At 42.3% G+C, this 16,891-nt stretch overlaps 1 protein-coding gene across 1 annotated transcript in view; it reads right to left on the reverse strand.

The window, feature by feature from the left end:
* med30 (mediator complex subunit 30) overlaps nt 1-16,891 on the reverse strand; it is a 35,659-nt gene that overhangs the window by 2,569 nt on the left and 16,199 nt on the right. The window lies entirely within an intron of this gene.

A 16,891-nucleotide genomic window follows, 5' to 3' on the forward strand; every position in this document is an offset into this window, starting at 1 on the left:
GTGTTGGAGAAGTCTAGCTAGGTATGCCTTAAGATAGTGGTCTGACTAGCTAGCTGAATATAGCATGTAGAGGAAGAGGGAGAGACACTCATGAGGCTACTGTATCTGCAGTGCAGAGAAAATGTATTAAGGATTAAATCCATCTTGCTCTCTCACTAATGCTCCTTTAGCCGAGACTAATTACCAGCCATTTTTGCGAGCGCAGATAACACCTTCAGCAATCGATTTCACACAGCCCCTCTTAATGTAAACTATTTAGCTGATTGTCCTTGAAGATATTCCGGATTGGAACATTTGGAACAGTTCCATTGTGTGTCAAGGGGGTTCTTCTCTCTCTTTTGCCACCAGGGTTTCATTTTGAGTCACCGGGAGGGAGGAGCGTGTACTGTACTATACAGGATGCACCTCATGAACCCCACCAGCGATTCTTTAAATAAAGACGTCCTTTATCTTTCTATTCCTTAGTTGAGAGATCTATCAGCCAATCTTTGGAATTTCAGTTCACCCTCTGATATACTGTTGAGTCATACATAAGTACTGTTGCACACAATGAAATGTCACAAACGTGCAGTGATCCCTCTATATACTGTACATATATGGATTTTTTTCACAGATAACAAATACCAACAAACAAATCTGAAATCCTTCTTTAAAAAAAAAAAAAACTCAGATGAATGAATTAACTGCTACTCCAACCTTCAAATCCAATCGTATTGGTCACACACACATATTTAGCAGATGTTATTGCGGGTGTAGCGAAATGCTTGTGGCGTAACATTTCAATACCGTTGGGAGAGAAACAGAAGAGAAGACAGTGGAATGTGTTTTTAACACTCATATTTCAGAGCTGCAGGTCTATGAATGATCCCACTGCTGATGGAAAGTGATGGCTCTGACATTTCTGACTGGTCGGCCAAACCTGAGAGAACTGCTTCGCCTTCCGCACCTCTGACAAGCTTAGCCTGCATGCCGCTGAAGGGTCCGACTCCCTCCCTCACTCACTCTTTCTCTTCAGGGATCATGGGGATGCACTCTCTCATTTCCTCGCCTGCCACTCAAGACCGCTTTCGTCCACGTTTGTTCCTTTTGACACGGTCTGACATTGTGTAGGGCATAGCAGGTAGGCTGTTCAACAAATCATGAAAGTAAACAAAGAATTGGGGTTTGAGCTGCCGTCTGTAGAGGCCTCCCGCAGACAATAAGCAGGTTTGTGGGGAAAAAAGTAGCTACCTGAGCATAGACACAGCTTAATACAGTACACTACAGTGGACTGACAGAGGTGTGTGTGTGTGTGTGCATCCGAGTGTACGTGCATGCAGGTTTCAGTTGGGAGATGAAAGCATTTTCAGGGTGTGAGGTGAACGTGACGTGAAGGTACCAGAGTATTTTAGCTCCACTGATAAATTATTAAACTGTAATAGTGATTTATATACTTGGATGGCTCACAACTTCCTCCAGCTAAATCAAGACAAGACCGAGGTACTTATTGTTGGAGCCAAAGCACAGAGAGAGAATATGGCCGCACATTTTAATTCACAGACAATAAAGATAAAATACCAGGTAAAAAACCTAGGTTTTGTTTTAGATTCGGAACTAAATTTCAAATCACACATTAGGAATGTGAGCAAAATAGCTTTTTACCACCTGAGGAACATTGCCAAGGTGCGGCCGTTTCTCTCTCAGGCTGATAGAGACTCATCCATGCTGTTATTACAAGCAGCCTTGACTACTGTAATGGTCTTCGGTCTGGTTTACCCACGAAAGCCATTGGTCAACAGCAAAGCATAGCATACAGAATGCTGCAGCGCGGGTACTGACCAAGACCAGACGGCAAGCACGCATTACACCGGAATTAAGGTCTCTGCAGTGGCTCCCTGTTAGTTTTAGAAATCATTTTAAGATTATTATATTGGTTTTTAAATCAATTTACGATTGTGCACCCCAATACATGTCAGACATGCTTTTAAGTTATGTACCCAGTAGGTCCCTCAGGTTCTCTGGCACTGGCCTTTTAACTATCCCAAAGCCTAGGACCAAGAGGCATGGAGAAGCAGCCTTTAGTTATTATGCTCACAGCCTCTGGAATAGCCTGCCAGAGAACATGAGGGGTGTCAAAACTGTGGACATATTTAAAAGAGATCATAAAACAACTTTAGCTTAGCTTTTCCTCAGGTTGCTTTTTAGTCATTCATTTTTTGTCATTCTTTAGTTTTTTATCTTGTGTTTGTTGTGTAGTAAATATTTCAGCTTTTATTTTCGTTGTTGTTTTTTTAAGCACATTGACTTGCATTCCATGTCTGAAATGTGCTGTACAAATAAAGCTTCATTTGATATGGCCAGCCAACCGCTGAGGAGATTCTGCCTTTCTCTCTCAGTTGCTTTCATGGCACACCTGGGCAGGACAGAGGACAGAGGCAGTTTTGCCCAGGCAGATGTTGGAGTGCTCCAGGGCATCGGCAATCCTCATGTCAGCATATCTCCTTTCCTATGTACGTTCTCTTTGTCCTTTCAAATCATCTAAAAGACAGCACTATAGTTTCGGGCCACTTAGTGATAGAAGACAAGCAATTCAATATGATACCAATGACTCATTAATACCCCAGAAGTTTTATCTTGACAGCTTCAGTCATCTTCGCCTTTCTTAGTCTGACTTTAAAGGGTTCCTCTCAAGTCAAATCAGTGTGTTAAAATAGCAAAGATTAGACAAAGTGGTTATGCATATCTGAAGGGCGGTTAGATTTACAGGAGGAGACTTTGAACAGAATAACTTTATCATTAGTCGCGTCTTTAAAGGAGAACAATTGGAAGTGAGAGAACTTTGATATCTGAGGGGTGATGGTTTATCATACAGAGCACCTGGGTGTGAACTGAGTGAACGTTGAGCCGGAAGCGTTGGGGCTGGGCTCTTTCTCTCTCTCACACTTTTTCTTCTCTCCACTCCCTTCATCTGATTCTCTTCAACCCTCATCTCAAAGTGAGATAAAAAGGAGCCGTCCTCAATAATGGGGCGAGACAGAATTTTAGATCAAAACCTCTTATTATTAAAATTCCGTTTCATTCAAATATTTCTCTCTTGGCTGAGTGACGACGTGCTAAGAGCAAACCCTATCACATTTGGAGGGAACGTCTCAGCCACCCTCACACTGTAATTTCTATTATTTTTAAACAGTCTGGTATAGTCCGGAAAGTACAAACAGCAGACAATCTATTATCTTACACAATTGACATTTCTGTGTTAATTGATGATTTTGCCCCATTAGAAACATTCAGGATTTTGATTAATTAGATCAAACAAAACTAATGTTAATATGATATAAATAGACGAGAGATTACTCCTTTTCATCCTTTTTGACATTCCATCAACAATCGTTTCCGGAGCCCGGTTGCTTTTTCATTGAGCGGATTTCGACGATAACTGGCGAACGTGATTTAAAGTTGCCAGCCAGTCGAGAATAGCAAGTCGTGCAAAGAAAAAATGTGCCTTCACTCAGGATTCCGTTCGGCTTATCCGCCCTGTCGCTGCTTTCACTCCGGTGGATCTGGCTGGGAATTACAAGTGTAAGTGAGTGAGGCGAGGGGATTAGGCAGATTGAGAGGAGGAGAGAAAAGGAGAAGAGAAAGAACTCGTATTGCTGCGATAGCACTCTTCTCCATAATCTATCGGTGCCACCTCGCTGTCATTGGCAGCTGAGGAGTCGTCGGTTCTGAAACTTGTCTTCGTGAGAAGAGAATGGTCTGTCCATCATGAAGATAAAGATTTGGAGTGTCATGACTGAGTGGGCCTTGTCCATTGTCCAAAAGACATTCAAATGCTCTCACTTCCCCAAACTCACAATCTTGAGTGCATTTGGAAACTATTCAGACCCCTTGACTTTTTACACATTTTGTTACATTACAGCCTTATTCTAAAATGTTATAACAGGTTTTTCCCCCTCATGGATCTACACACAATAACATATAATGACAAAGCAAAAACAAGGTTAGACTTTTTCACTCAAATTTAATTAAAAATAATAATCACATTTACAAAAGTATTCAGACCCTTTACTCAGTACTTTCTTGAAGCACATTTGACAGCAATTACAGCCTTGAGTATTCTTGAGAAAGACATTACAAGCTTGGCACACCTGTATTTGGGGAGTTTCACCCATTCTTCTCTGCAGATCCTCTCAAGCTCTGTCAGGTTGAATGGGGAGCGTTGCTGCACAGCTATATTCAGGTCTCTCCAGAGATATTCGATCAGGTTCAAGTCTGGGCTCTGGCTGGGCCCCTCAAGCACATTCAGAGACTTGTTCCGAAGCCACTCCTGCGTTGTCTTGGCTGTGTGCTTAGGGTCATTGTACTGTTGGAAGGTGAACCTTCGCCCCAGTCTGAGGTCCTGCTCTGGAGCAAGGATCTCTCTGTACTTTGCTCCATTCATCTTTCCCTCGATCCCGACTAGTCATCCAGTCCCTGCCGCTGAAAAACATCCCCAGAGCATGATGCTGTCACCACCATGATTCACCATAGGGATGGTACCAGGTTTCCTCCAGACGTGAATCTTGGCATTCAGGCTAAAAGAGTTCAATCTTGGTTTCATCAGACCTGAGAATCCTGTTTCTTTAGGTGCCTTTTGGCAAACTCCAAAGCGGGCTGTCATGTGCATTTTACTGAAGAGTGGCCTCCGTATGGCCACTCTACCATAAAGGCCTGATCGGTGGAGAGCTGCAGAAATGGTTGTCCTTCTGGAAGGTTCTCCCATCTCCACAGAGGAACTCTGGAGCTCTGTCAGAGTGACCACCGGGTTCTTGGTCACCTAGGCCCTTGTTCCCTGATTACTCAGTATGGCCGGGCGGCCAGCTCAAGAAAGATTCTTGGTGATTCCAAACTTCTTCCATTTAAGAATGATGGAGGCCACTGTGTTCTTGGGGACCTTCAATGCTGCAGACATTTTTTGGTACCCTTCCCCAGATCTGTGCCTCGACACAATCCTGTTTCGGAGCTCTACAGACAATTCCTTCGACTTCATGGCTTGGTTTTTACTCTGGCATGCACTGTCAACTGTTGGACAGGTGTGTGCCTTTCCAAATCATGTTCAATCAATTGAATTTACCACAGGTGGACTCCAATCAAGTTGTAGAAATATCTCAAGGATGATCAATGGAAACAGGATGCACCTGAGCTCAATTTCAAGTCTCATAGCAAAGGGTCTGAATACTTATGTACATAAGGTATTTGTTTTATTTTTTATAAATTTGCAAACATAAAAAAAAAATGTTTTTGCTTTGTCATTGTGGGGTATTTTGTGTAGATTGATGAGGAACATTTTGTATTTAATCCATTTTAGAATGAGATTGCAATGTAACAAAATGTGGAAAAGGGGAAGGGGTCTGAATACTTCCCGAATGCACTGTATTTGGTGTTCTGTTATGGTGGGCACGCCATCGTCAAGAGAGGGGTTGGTCAAGAAAAGGCACTCTCTCAATGGCATGCATCATGTAGCATATCTGTATACTACAGTGCCTTGCGAAAGTATTCGCCCCCCTTGAACTTTGCGACCTTTTGCCACATTTCAGGCTTCAAACATAAAGATATAAAACTGTATTGTTTTGTGAAGAATCAACAACAAGTGGGACACAATCATGAAGTGGAACGACATTTATTGGATATTTCAAACTTTTTTTAACAATTCAAAAACGGAAGAATTGGGCGTGCAAAATTATTCAGCCCCCTTAAGTTAATACTTTGTAGCGCCACCTTTTGCTGCGATTACAGCTGTAAGTCGCTTGGGGTATGTCTCTATCAGTTTGGCACATCGAGAGACTGAAAATTTTTCCCATTCCTTCTTGCAAAACAGCTCGAGCTCAGTGAGGTTGGATGGAGAGCATTTGTGAACAGCAGTTTTCAGTTCTTTCCACAGATTCTCAATTGGATTCAGGTCTGGACTTTGACTTGGCCATTCTAACACCTGGATATGTTTATTTTTGAACCATTCCATTGTAGATTTTGCTTTATGTTTTGGATCATTGTCTTGTTGGAAGACAAATCTCCGTCCCAGTTTCAGGTCTTTTGCAGACTCCATCAGGTTTTCTTCCAGAATGGTCCTGTATTTGGCTCCATCCATCTTCCCATCAATTTTAACCATCTTCCCTGTCCCTGCTGAAGAAAAGCAGGCCCAAACCATGATGCTGCCACCACCATGTTTGACAGTGGGGATGGTGTGTTCAGAGTGATGAGCTGTGTTGCTTTTACGCCAAACATAACGTTTTGCATTGTTGACAAAAAGTTCAATTTTGGTTTCATCTGACCAGAGGACCTTCTTCCACATGTTTGGTGTGTCTCCCAGGTGGCGTGTGGCAAACTTTAAACAACACTTTTTATGGATATCTTTAAGAAATGGCTTTCTTCTTGCCACTCTTCCATAAAGGCCAGATTTGTGTAATATACGACTGATTGTTGTCCTATGGACAGAGTCTCCCACCTCAGCTGTAGATCTCTGCAGTTCATCCAGAGTGGTCATGGGCCTCTTGGCTGCATCTCTGATCAGTCTTCTCCTTGTATGAGCTGAAAGTTTAGAGGGACGGCCAGGTCTTGGTAGATTTGCAGTGGTCTGATACTCCTTCCATTTCAATATTATCGCTTGCACAGCGCTCCTTGGGATGTTTAAAGCTTGGGAAATCTTTTTGTATCCAAATCCGTCTTTAAACTTCTTCACAACAGTATCTCGGACCTGCCTGGTGTGTTCCTTGTTCTTCATGATGCTCTCTGCACTTTTAACGGACCTCTGAGACTATCACAGTGCAGGTGCATTTATACGGAGACTTGATTACACACAGGTGGATTTTATTTATCATCATTAGTCATTTAGGTCAACATTGGATCATTCAGAGATCCTCACTGAACTTCTGGAGAGAGTTTGCTGCACTGAAAGTAAAGGGGCTGAATAATTTTGCACGCCCAATTATTCAGTTTTTGATTTGTTAAAAAAGTTTGAAATATCCAATAAATGTCATTCCACTTCATGATTGTGTCCCACTTGTTCTTGATTCTTCACAAAAAAATACAGTTTTATATCTTTATGTTTGAAGCCTGAAATGTGGCAAAAGGTCACAAAGTTCAAGGGGGCCGAATACTTTCGCAAGGCACTGTATGTTATATGACGAGTGCAGACTATCTAGTGCCTCCATAGTGGCTGGTGGATTTTTTTTGTAGAAATCTATTGTTCTGGTTGGGTACCGGGCAAGTTCCCTCCTCAGTAAGCACAGTGCAAACTGAACTGAGGTGATAAGCCAGCACTGCGACCTGCTTGAGGAGCCTTCTGATGCTAAGTGGGCTTTGCAGTTGACGGCGGCCTTTGGGGAGCTCGGCGAAGCAACCTTAATTTGTCTGACATTGCTTTAATAGCCTTAATTGACTTTATAAACTTTATGGCTTTTTTAAAGGGAGAATTTAACTGCCCAACTAGTTGACATGGGCATCCCAGGAGAACAAAGGCCCAAAGTTTGGTGAGGGAGATAAAGCCTTCCACCGCTCACTGGCAGAAATACAATTGACATGTTGTCATCCTCTGCATACACCCCGCCTTTCAATATGTCCTCAGCACTGAGCTGGAAAGCTTGCAGTGCAGCCAACTGTTGCAGAACAGTTCCCATTGATTCTGCTGCTTTACAAGTAGCAGTGCTGCTGGTGCTTTTTTTTCCATCTTCTCAATGCCCAGCCCTCTTCAGCACTTGACTTGCTGCCAGGTAACAGAGTTGATTGGGCTCTGCTTTGGGATTTTGTTCACAGTGATTATATATAAAGGGGCACAGAGGCTAAACTGCCATTTCACACCCTCTCTTTAAAACCAATGGTTGGGCCAAACAATGAGTACACAAAACATTAAGAACTCTTTCCATGACATAGACTGATCAGGTGAATCCAGGTGAAAGCTATGATCCGTTATTGATGTCACTTGCTAAATCCACTTCAATAAGTGTAGATGAAGGTGAGGAGACAGGTTAAATAAGGATTTTTAAGCCTTGAGGCAATTGAGACATGGATTGTGTATGTGTGCCATTCAGAGCGTGAATGGGCAATACAAAATATTTAAGTGCCTTTGAACGAGGTGACAGGCACGCCGGTTTGTGTCAAGAACTGCAGAACTTCTGAGTTTTTCACGCTCAAATGTTTCCTGCGTGTATCAAGAATGGTCCACCACCCAAAGGACATCCAGTGAACTTGACACAACTGTGGGAATCGTTGGAGTCAACATGATCGCTTTAGACACGTTGTGTCTATCCCCTGAAAAATGTAGGTTGTTCTAAGGGAAAAGGGGAAAGGGGGGGGGGGGGGTGCAACTCAATATTAGGAAGGTGTTCAATGTATTCAATAGTCATTGTAGAACCGTTTTGTGCTGGATAACATGTGCACCACATAACAGAGGCCTATTTCGTCTGACCTAAGCACTTGGACGATGAATGCGTCCTTTGGCAAACACTAAACATTAGCTTTAACACCAGGGGATCCACTCTCGCATGTAAATTGCTTTACAGTCAAGGAGGCACAAGTTTTCAGTACAGTAAATGTGTAATCCCAGAGTTGAAAAGCTCATCCCATCTAGAAAGCGCCGTTTAGGATTTAAAGCTAGAGTATGCTGATGAGGGTAGTGTTGGCTTTGGCATGGGGGCGTGGTGACATGGGAATTGATAAGCAAGAATTAAATTAGAAGCACAAAAAGAAACCTGTCCTGTTGCAATTGGGGTCTTTGAGAGGATTAGCTTGTATGTAGGGTTCAGAGGGCACAATTGGGTGGAGAATTGTGCTAGGAAACTAGGTGTAAACCCAAAGTTGTGGGTTCACAACAAGTTCCCTGAAATAAAAGCTTCTGCACAGTGACCAGGCAGTTTAGAAAGTATACTGAACAAAAATAAACACAACATTCAACAATTTTATTAAATGACAGTTTATGTAAGGAAATCAGTCAATTGAAATAAACTCATTAGACACTAATCTATGGATTTCACATGACTGTCCACGAGGATCCAAATAGATCAGATTTGCAATGAATAACTTCAATCAGACCCCCTCTCACCCGCAGAGGGGGGAGTAAAGAACTTGTGAGGATTAATAACTCACATCCTGTTATAAATCAAGGGGAGAAGATTCAGTTCTCCCTCCCCAAGATTCCCCAAAAGGAATGTTCTTTGTTGCAAATAGACTTTTCCCGACGAAACTCTTAACACGTTCATAAGCAAATACTGGAACAATATTTCTAATATTGACCATGGGGAATGACCAGAGGCAATCTATAAAACACTAATATCATTTTGTTTCTGATTTTATAATGTCAATAAAAACGTTATAAAGGAAATACTGTAACTTGGAAAGTATACTCACAACATGTATGACGTGTCCATACTATGTGTTGTGAATGCAATTTGAAAAATGATGAGTGTTTTTGATAAGTGAGGGATGTAATTTGAGGAGCTATAAAAGATCATTGTTTTACATAACTTTGCACCGTGAGTAGTCACCGCCCTTGGAAGTGAGGTCAGAGAGCGTGTCAGCCTGACGGAACCGCCCCTTTCGAACAAACTGAATAAATGATGGGTTAAGAAATTAACTTATCAGACTAGAAAGTGAAGCTGCAGCTGCACGTTTAAAGTGGTTTGAGCTTTGAATCTCAACACGAGGTAGAGATGAGAAACTCACCTCCCGGACAATCACTGGTATGGCTGATTAGCTTCCTAAGTAAAGTATCTTCGAAAGCTAATTTAAGTAGGACCAACCTGTTACTCTACTCAAACCATCAAAACGGCTGGCTAGCCTATCTTCAAAGAAGCATCTTCAAGAGTGAATGGAAGGAAAGTCACCTGTGTAGTTCTGTTCAGGACTTCACGACAAGTCACCAGATACCGGACAACTACAGAGAAGGACAACTGTAGAAGACTTGTCGGAACCATTTCAGACAATCAGAGCCTTACAAGCGTGCAGCAAAAAAAATCTGAATGTACCAATATTAAGTGTCTCTGTCCCTCTCTCTCCCTCTCTGTCTCTTATTTAATAAGCAGCCATGTTGTTGTCATTTCTCTAGGGACCTGTTTTCAGCATATTAAGTCCCCAGTCAATAACAAATACAAGTGTGTATGTTTATCCTGTGTTCCAATTTAATTAGCTAGTAAATAAATAAGTAAAACAATTTGTGTAGTACTGAATCATAAGTAAGGCTGTTTTCTTTTTTGCAGATGCAAGGAGGTTATGACAGTTCAGAATGAGGATATGATATGAGGTTCTGATTAATAAGTTGACTGTTTATGGATGTGATAGGTAAAGACCTTTAATTTAATTCAGGAGATGGTAACTCTTTAAAGAACCTCTCTCATGGTGCCCCAGATCCTAATGAGTTAATTGTTGCATGATTCATTGAATTGGGTAAAAATTAACATAGTTAGGTAATTAGATAAATAACAGTCTTCAGATTCATGTTTAAATCAAGTCACGACAGTGGGAACCACTGGGGAGCCAGGCTCAGCCAATCAGCATTCGTTTTCCCCACAAAAGGGCTTTATTACAGACAGAAAGACTAAGTTTCATCAGCTGTCCAGGTAGCTGGTCTCAGATGATCCCGCAGGTGAAGAAGCCAGATGTGGAGGACCTGGGCTAGCGTGGTTACACATGGTCTGTGATTGTGAGGACAGTTGGACGTACTGCCAAATTCTCTCAAATGAAGTTTGAGGCGGCTTATGGTAGAGAAATTAACAAATTCTCTGCCAACAGCTCTGGTGGACATTCCGGGTGTCAGCATGCCAATTGCACGCTCCCTCAAAACTTGAGACATCTATGACATTGTGTTGTGTGACAAAACTGCACTTTTTAGAGTGGCCTTTTATTGTCCCCAGTACAAGGTGCGTAATGATCATGCTGTTTAATCAACTTGTTGATATGCCTGATATTGTTGTTGATATGCCACACCCGTCAGTCAGGTGGATGAATTATCTTGGCAAAGGAGAATTTCTCACTAACACGGATGTAAACAAATTTGTGCACATTTGAGAGAAATAAGCTTTTTGTGCATATGGAACATTTCTGGGATCTTTTATTTCAGCCCATGAAACATGGGACCAACACTTTACATGTTGCTTTTATATTTTTGTTCAGTATAGATAAAAAGGACAATGGAGACATGAGGAAGCAGACGAGGTGAGGGAAGGGAAGACTTGTAATGATGCCTTCAAATCATCGGGATTATTATGCAATCTCATGGAAGTTTGATAAACCCAATAACTGAATAGTTTTCCCTATAATCTATTCAGATGATATTGGGAGAAGAGCAGAGAGAGTTCATAGTTTTCAGAACTCAGTGGGGACACAATATGCTTAAAAGAGATACATTTGCCCATCTGGAGTAACTCTCTTACGGCAGAGTCGGAGTAGCAAAAGAAGATATATCTGCACAGTTTTCTTTGTGCTAACGTTACGGACCATCAATATTTGTCTGAGCCTGGTGCCATACAGTCAAAGAGTGTGAATGAATAGGACGGTGTGTCGGACAATGGGTTTGGATTGCAAGGAGTGAGATGATGTCCATACTGGAAGGGTATCTTGAAGGGTGAGCAGGTAGTAGAGGGTTAACTTGGAGAGAGTGAGTGAGAGGGTGGGAGGTGGTGGGGTAGCTTGTAAAGAGAAAGCGTAAGGTGTTTTGGAGGGGTAACTTGGAGAGAGAGTGTATAGGGTGTAATGGTGGAGGGGTAGTTTAGAGAGAAAGGGTGCAGTAGAGAAGGTTAGCTTGGAGAACTTGGGTGTAGTGTGAGGTATAGGGGGCTTTAGACTGCATTTGCTCGGTGATGCCTCCCTCTCTATCTCAGGGCCAACGAGCCAGGCTCTTTCATCTCTGCCTCAGCTGTCAGGGGATTAGAGCATATGGGTCCAGCCCAGATCTCATATGCAACCGTGGAGAGAAAATGAGGCAGGCAGATATCTGGGAAGATGAAAGGCGGTGTAATTCCACTAAAGTCTCCACCGATTGGAGATGTTATTTTTGCTCTTTTTACACGAGGGGAGCAAGAACAAGGTTTGGTGTTTGGGGAGAGTGGCAAAGTGTCACTTGTTTTGTTGGTGCAGCAGATTCCAGTCGTCGGCCTGATTTACTCTTCACACCAATAGGGCTGTAAGCGGTCATGAAATTTTGTCAGCCGGTGATTGTCAACCAAATAACTGCTAGTCTCACGGTAATTGACCGTTAATTAACATAAACACATTTAGCATCTCCTGGCTTCCACGCATAGCCTACAAGCCACTGATGCAGACCTTTGGAACATCTACATTTTAAATAGTCCAACAAATCCATTTAATATAGCCTACACCATCACAATAAATCCAATATTTATTTTAGGACAGGTCTAAAGAAACATGATATGAAGAAAATGTGGTCTATTTTAGAAGAACAGAATAGCATACTCTGAGTTATCTTTATGTTAGCCCTGATCATCGTCCTGATCTGGCTATGACATATGGCTGTGGGTTACAGTAGTTAATTTAGCAGAAAAGATTTGCTTAGAAATTCTTATTTTATTTTAAAGGTATAAGCTCGGCATTGTTAATTTACACAGTCTGCACAAACTTCATCAGTCTCTCACAATTTGACAAGCACTTGATAATGACTCGAATTTCCCAGCGGCATTTGTGTGGCCGTAATGCCCCCTGGTCAGTGGCCGTTGTGCTCTTGGGCTGAATATAATAATTATAATTCCCCACTCTCATGGCTCTCTCAGAAAAACGTAATTCTTATTAGCCAATGCCCGTCACGTGATCGGGTCCTTCTCGCAGCATCTCAGGTCCTCACAGGCTACAAATAAAGAGACACATCGGGGACACAACTGCGCGCATCCTTATTGAATTCAGAGGCACATATTGGAAGAACTGTCCAAATGTACTTTTCATCAGCCAACAAGATGAATAGGCCTAACAAACAGCAAAAGCACTAGTTTATGTCGACTTCTACTGGTCAATTCTACTGGTCAACTTGTCCTTCTGTGTGAGAAATAAATATTCCAAACATAGTCTGGGAAAATTGTGGGATGCAATAGATTCCAAATTAATACAACCACTAAGCATCAAAAAAACTTTTAAAAGCAATGAGGCTGAATTTAACAGATCGGAATGTTGATAAACTATTAGGCTATTTCTTCATATTATAAGCGCAGCAATGTGCTCACGGAAGTAGGCTATAAGCACAAATGTTCCAAAATGCAATTAGTGGGAAAACACCATTATCAAAAGTGACTGCAAATGCAATTGGTGCATTTTTATGGTGAAAATTATCTTCCCCAAACTTGAAGCTCACACGTTGCTTATGTATGCCAGTTAGGCTCTTACACCCCTTGTAAAGCGAATTAATGTGCTTAATTTTAAGAAGTTATTTGGCCACTTTAGTAGTGATACAAACCTTATCAAAACATGTTGGCCTATGGGCTACATGGGTGTGCAACTATGATTTTTTTTTAAGTCAACAACAAAAGGCATGCTCTCTTTCATGCCTTACTGTATTCACAAGTGATGATATATAATTCACAAGTGATAGGCTAATATTGTCACCCATCAGATTATTCTTATTTAAATCTTGCCTTTAAATATTCTAAATAATATACAGTGCATTCAGAAAGTACTCAGACCCCTTGGTTACGTTGTTGTTACGTTACAGCCTTATTCTAAAATGGATTAAAACCATTTTTTCCCTCATCAATCATCACTATACCCCATAATGACAAAAAACAGGTTTAGAAATTGTCAGAACCTTTACTCAGTACTTTGTTGAAGCACATTTGGCAGCAATTACAGCCTCAAGTAACTTTCATGCCAGCCTGGTAGGCTAACTCCTGTTGTAAAGACAAGCAATGTGCTTACTGTTAGGAAGGTTGATAAATACATATAGTAGGTCTAGCCTATAGAAAAGCTGATGGATTCAACTTTTTAATTGAGACCATCAAAACTCTGTTTTCTCACGCAATTGCATAGCCTATAGAAATGTTGCGCAACATGAACTCATGGGCTCTAATTAAGTGTTTAATTAGTGTGTTTGGGGCTCCCGAGTGGCGCAAGGCACTGCATTTCAGTGCTAGAGGCATCCCTACAGACCCTGGTTCGACCCTGGGCTGTATCACAACCAGCCGTGAGAGTCCCATAGGGTGGTGCAAAATTGGCCCAGTGTCGTCCGTGTTAGGGTTTGGCCGGAGTAGGCTGTCATGGTAAATAAAAATGTGTTCTTAACTGACTTGCCTAGTTAAATAAAAGGTTACCAAAAAAAAAAAGCTTGGAAAAGACTAGATAACTTGACTAAACGGTCACGTGGAATTTGACTGCGGTCATGACTTGTGACCACCGGTGTGGTGGTAATACAGTCACCATAACAGCCCTACACACCAACATATCTCAAGTTCATGGGATCCATTTCTAAACAGGTGGGATTCACAGCGAACCCATCAACCTGGTGGCGTCACCATGGTCACAATAGACATACTGCTGTACACCTAATCCTTCCTCTTTCAAGCCAGTAAGACTTTCAGCCTGCCTTGATGTAGTTAACGAATCTATTTTGAGAATTTAAAAAAACTCTTGTCTAAATGGTTACATATTCCTTAAACGGTTTAACAAAATAGAAAATATATCAGAGAATTCACTCGAAATACATTCTCATTCGAAAAACAGCCCCTGATCTTCCAACAACATGAGTTGTGCTGCATTACCCCTCTGACCTCCTGCTCACCAATTAAAAAGCTCCTGGGCAACACACTGGTCTAATGGGCTACATATGAGCCTGATAATAACATGGAGGTTTGTGCGCCTCCTGTGAACAGCCTGCTAATGCTGGAGTGTGTAGGGAGAGAGGGAGGGGGAGAGAGGGGGGGGGAGGGAGAGAGAGAGAGGGGGAGAGAGAGAGAGGGGGAGAGAGAGAGAGAGAGAGAAGTTGAGAGAAAGAGGCAGAGGGGGAGAAAGAGGCAGAGAGGGAGTAGTTGAGGGAGGAAGAGAGAGAGAGAGCGCTACATAAAGCCATCCGTATCCCTCTCTCCGAGTGTGTCTCATTATCATCTGGGTCTCTGTTTGTTTATCATTAGGCCTCCACAGACCCCGACCTGCTCTTCAGAGAACACTGCTAACCGGCCAATGTCACTGCAATTCATTATCCACGACTGCACTGCCATTGTGGAGAGGCACCCCCACCCCCCCCCCCCCACTTCTCCAATTTGAAATTACAAACTGCCTTTGCTTTTAATTTCTCACTTTTTCATTTGAATAAAGAGGACAGACGCGGTAATTAACAGGATATTAAAAAAGCAAGGGAGTGTGTGTGAGGGAGGGAATGAGGGGAGGGGGAGGAGAGAGAGGAGAGACGGAGAGAGAAAGAGAGGAGCTGTGGAGAATTAATAACAGGCCAGATCTCTCCAAGGCCTCCTTAATGGGCTATGACAGGAATTTATTCTCACTTAGGCTGGTATTAAATCAAACGCTGGCCGAGTGTTGATGGCAGGGCTGCAACGGAGAAGCACTCGGGATGGTCCCAGGTCCCCTCCCGTATCACGGGGAAGGTACTGCCTGTGACACTCCCGAAGGAGCTGGTCATCAGTTAGGACCCAAGAGGATAAGAAGAGAAGGAAGGATGGAGGAAAGGAAGGAGGGTGAAGTAGGGAAGAGAAATAGTGATGGGAAGATGACAATGCAGAAGCTTCATATCCCAGATGGAATGATTATCAAATACTCTTGAGAGCCCAGTGAATCATCATCATCATGCGTTCTGCAGAAAACACAGTCAGTCAGGGGTCCTTTTGGATGTAAAAGGCGACACAGATGGGACGTAAATGCTTATCAGCAAAACATCGGAATTTCAATTCGATAAAATGGAATCAGGTTGTCGGTTTGTCATATTTCATTGTTTCCTCCCATTGATTGGTGTGTGACCACTAATGTGAGGCATTCATTAAGGCTCTAATTTGGGGTCACTTGGGCGCTTCAGAGTTTGTGTTTCTCGTTAGAGCAGAGGAGAAAGTGAGGAAAGGGAAATTGATATGCACAATCGGTCTGCAGCTCAGAGCAATCTCAGACCATTAGGTGGCAATAAATTATAACTGATGCATCTTAAACATTTATGCAAACACCATACTTGCTCATACAGAGGTTACATGCTCAAATGAACTCACACACACATATTTCACTCATACTTACACCAAAGCACACACTATCGGCTGCATGCACACCATCTCTCTCTCCCTTCTTCTCTCCCTCCCTCGACAGATTGCATCATCATCAGTCAACGCGCCTCCGACAAACAGCAATTACCCAAATCGACAGATAACGAGAACAGGCTATCACTCACATACAGGGCGGCCCATAAAGCAGCAAGACATTACCATGGAGGAGTCATTTATCTTGGAGCTCCTCCAGTGAACCTCCTTTAACCTAGCATACTCTACTCTTTACCTACCTTTCCTGCTGGGTTGGAGCAAAAGACAAACGACAGGGCTAGCCTGGTCCTACATTTGTTTGGCCATACGAGTTGTCAAGGCAGCATAAACAGATCTGGGACCAGGCTATAGTTGTTTGCCTTCACATCTGTTTGTTCTATGGGGATATTACTGTATACAGGTGTCAATTACCCTGTTGTTTTACTTTCCCTTCTGGGGACATATCTATCAATTCAGTTCGACATCAATCTATTTTCTTTTTATAATCTTATTTCTCAATCTTATATTGTGTTTGTCATTGATTTACAGTGCAGTATATGTCATTGTATTTGTCTTCTAGAGGAATTCCATCAGTCTTTGCTCTCTTTTAGAAGCCAGTATCGTTCCAACTGTCTACATATCTATCTATCTGTCTGTTGTAGACTTCCATCTATCGGTCTTCTCTCTTTACTTCAAGTGTCTCTTCTTTCTCTCTC

Source organism: Oncorhynchus masou, chromosome 13 (assembly GCF_036934945.1).
Source record: "Oncorhynchus masou masou isolate Uvic2021 chromosome 13, UVic_Omas_1.1, whole genome shotgun sequence".
Classification (NCBI taxonomy): domain Eukaryota; kingdom Metazoa; phylum Chordata; class Actinopteri; order Salmoniformes; family Salmonidae; genus Oncorhynchus; species Oncorhynchus masou.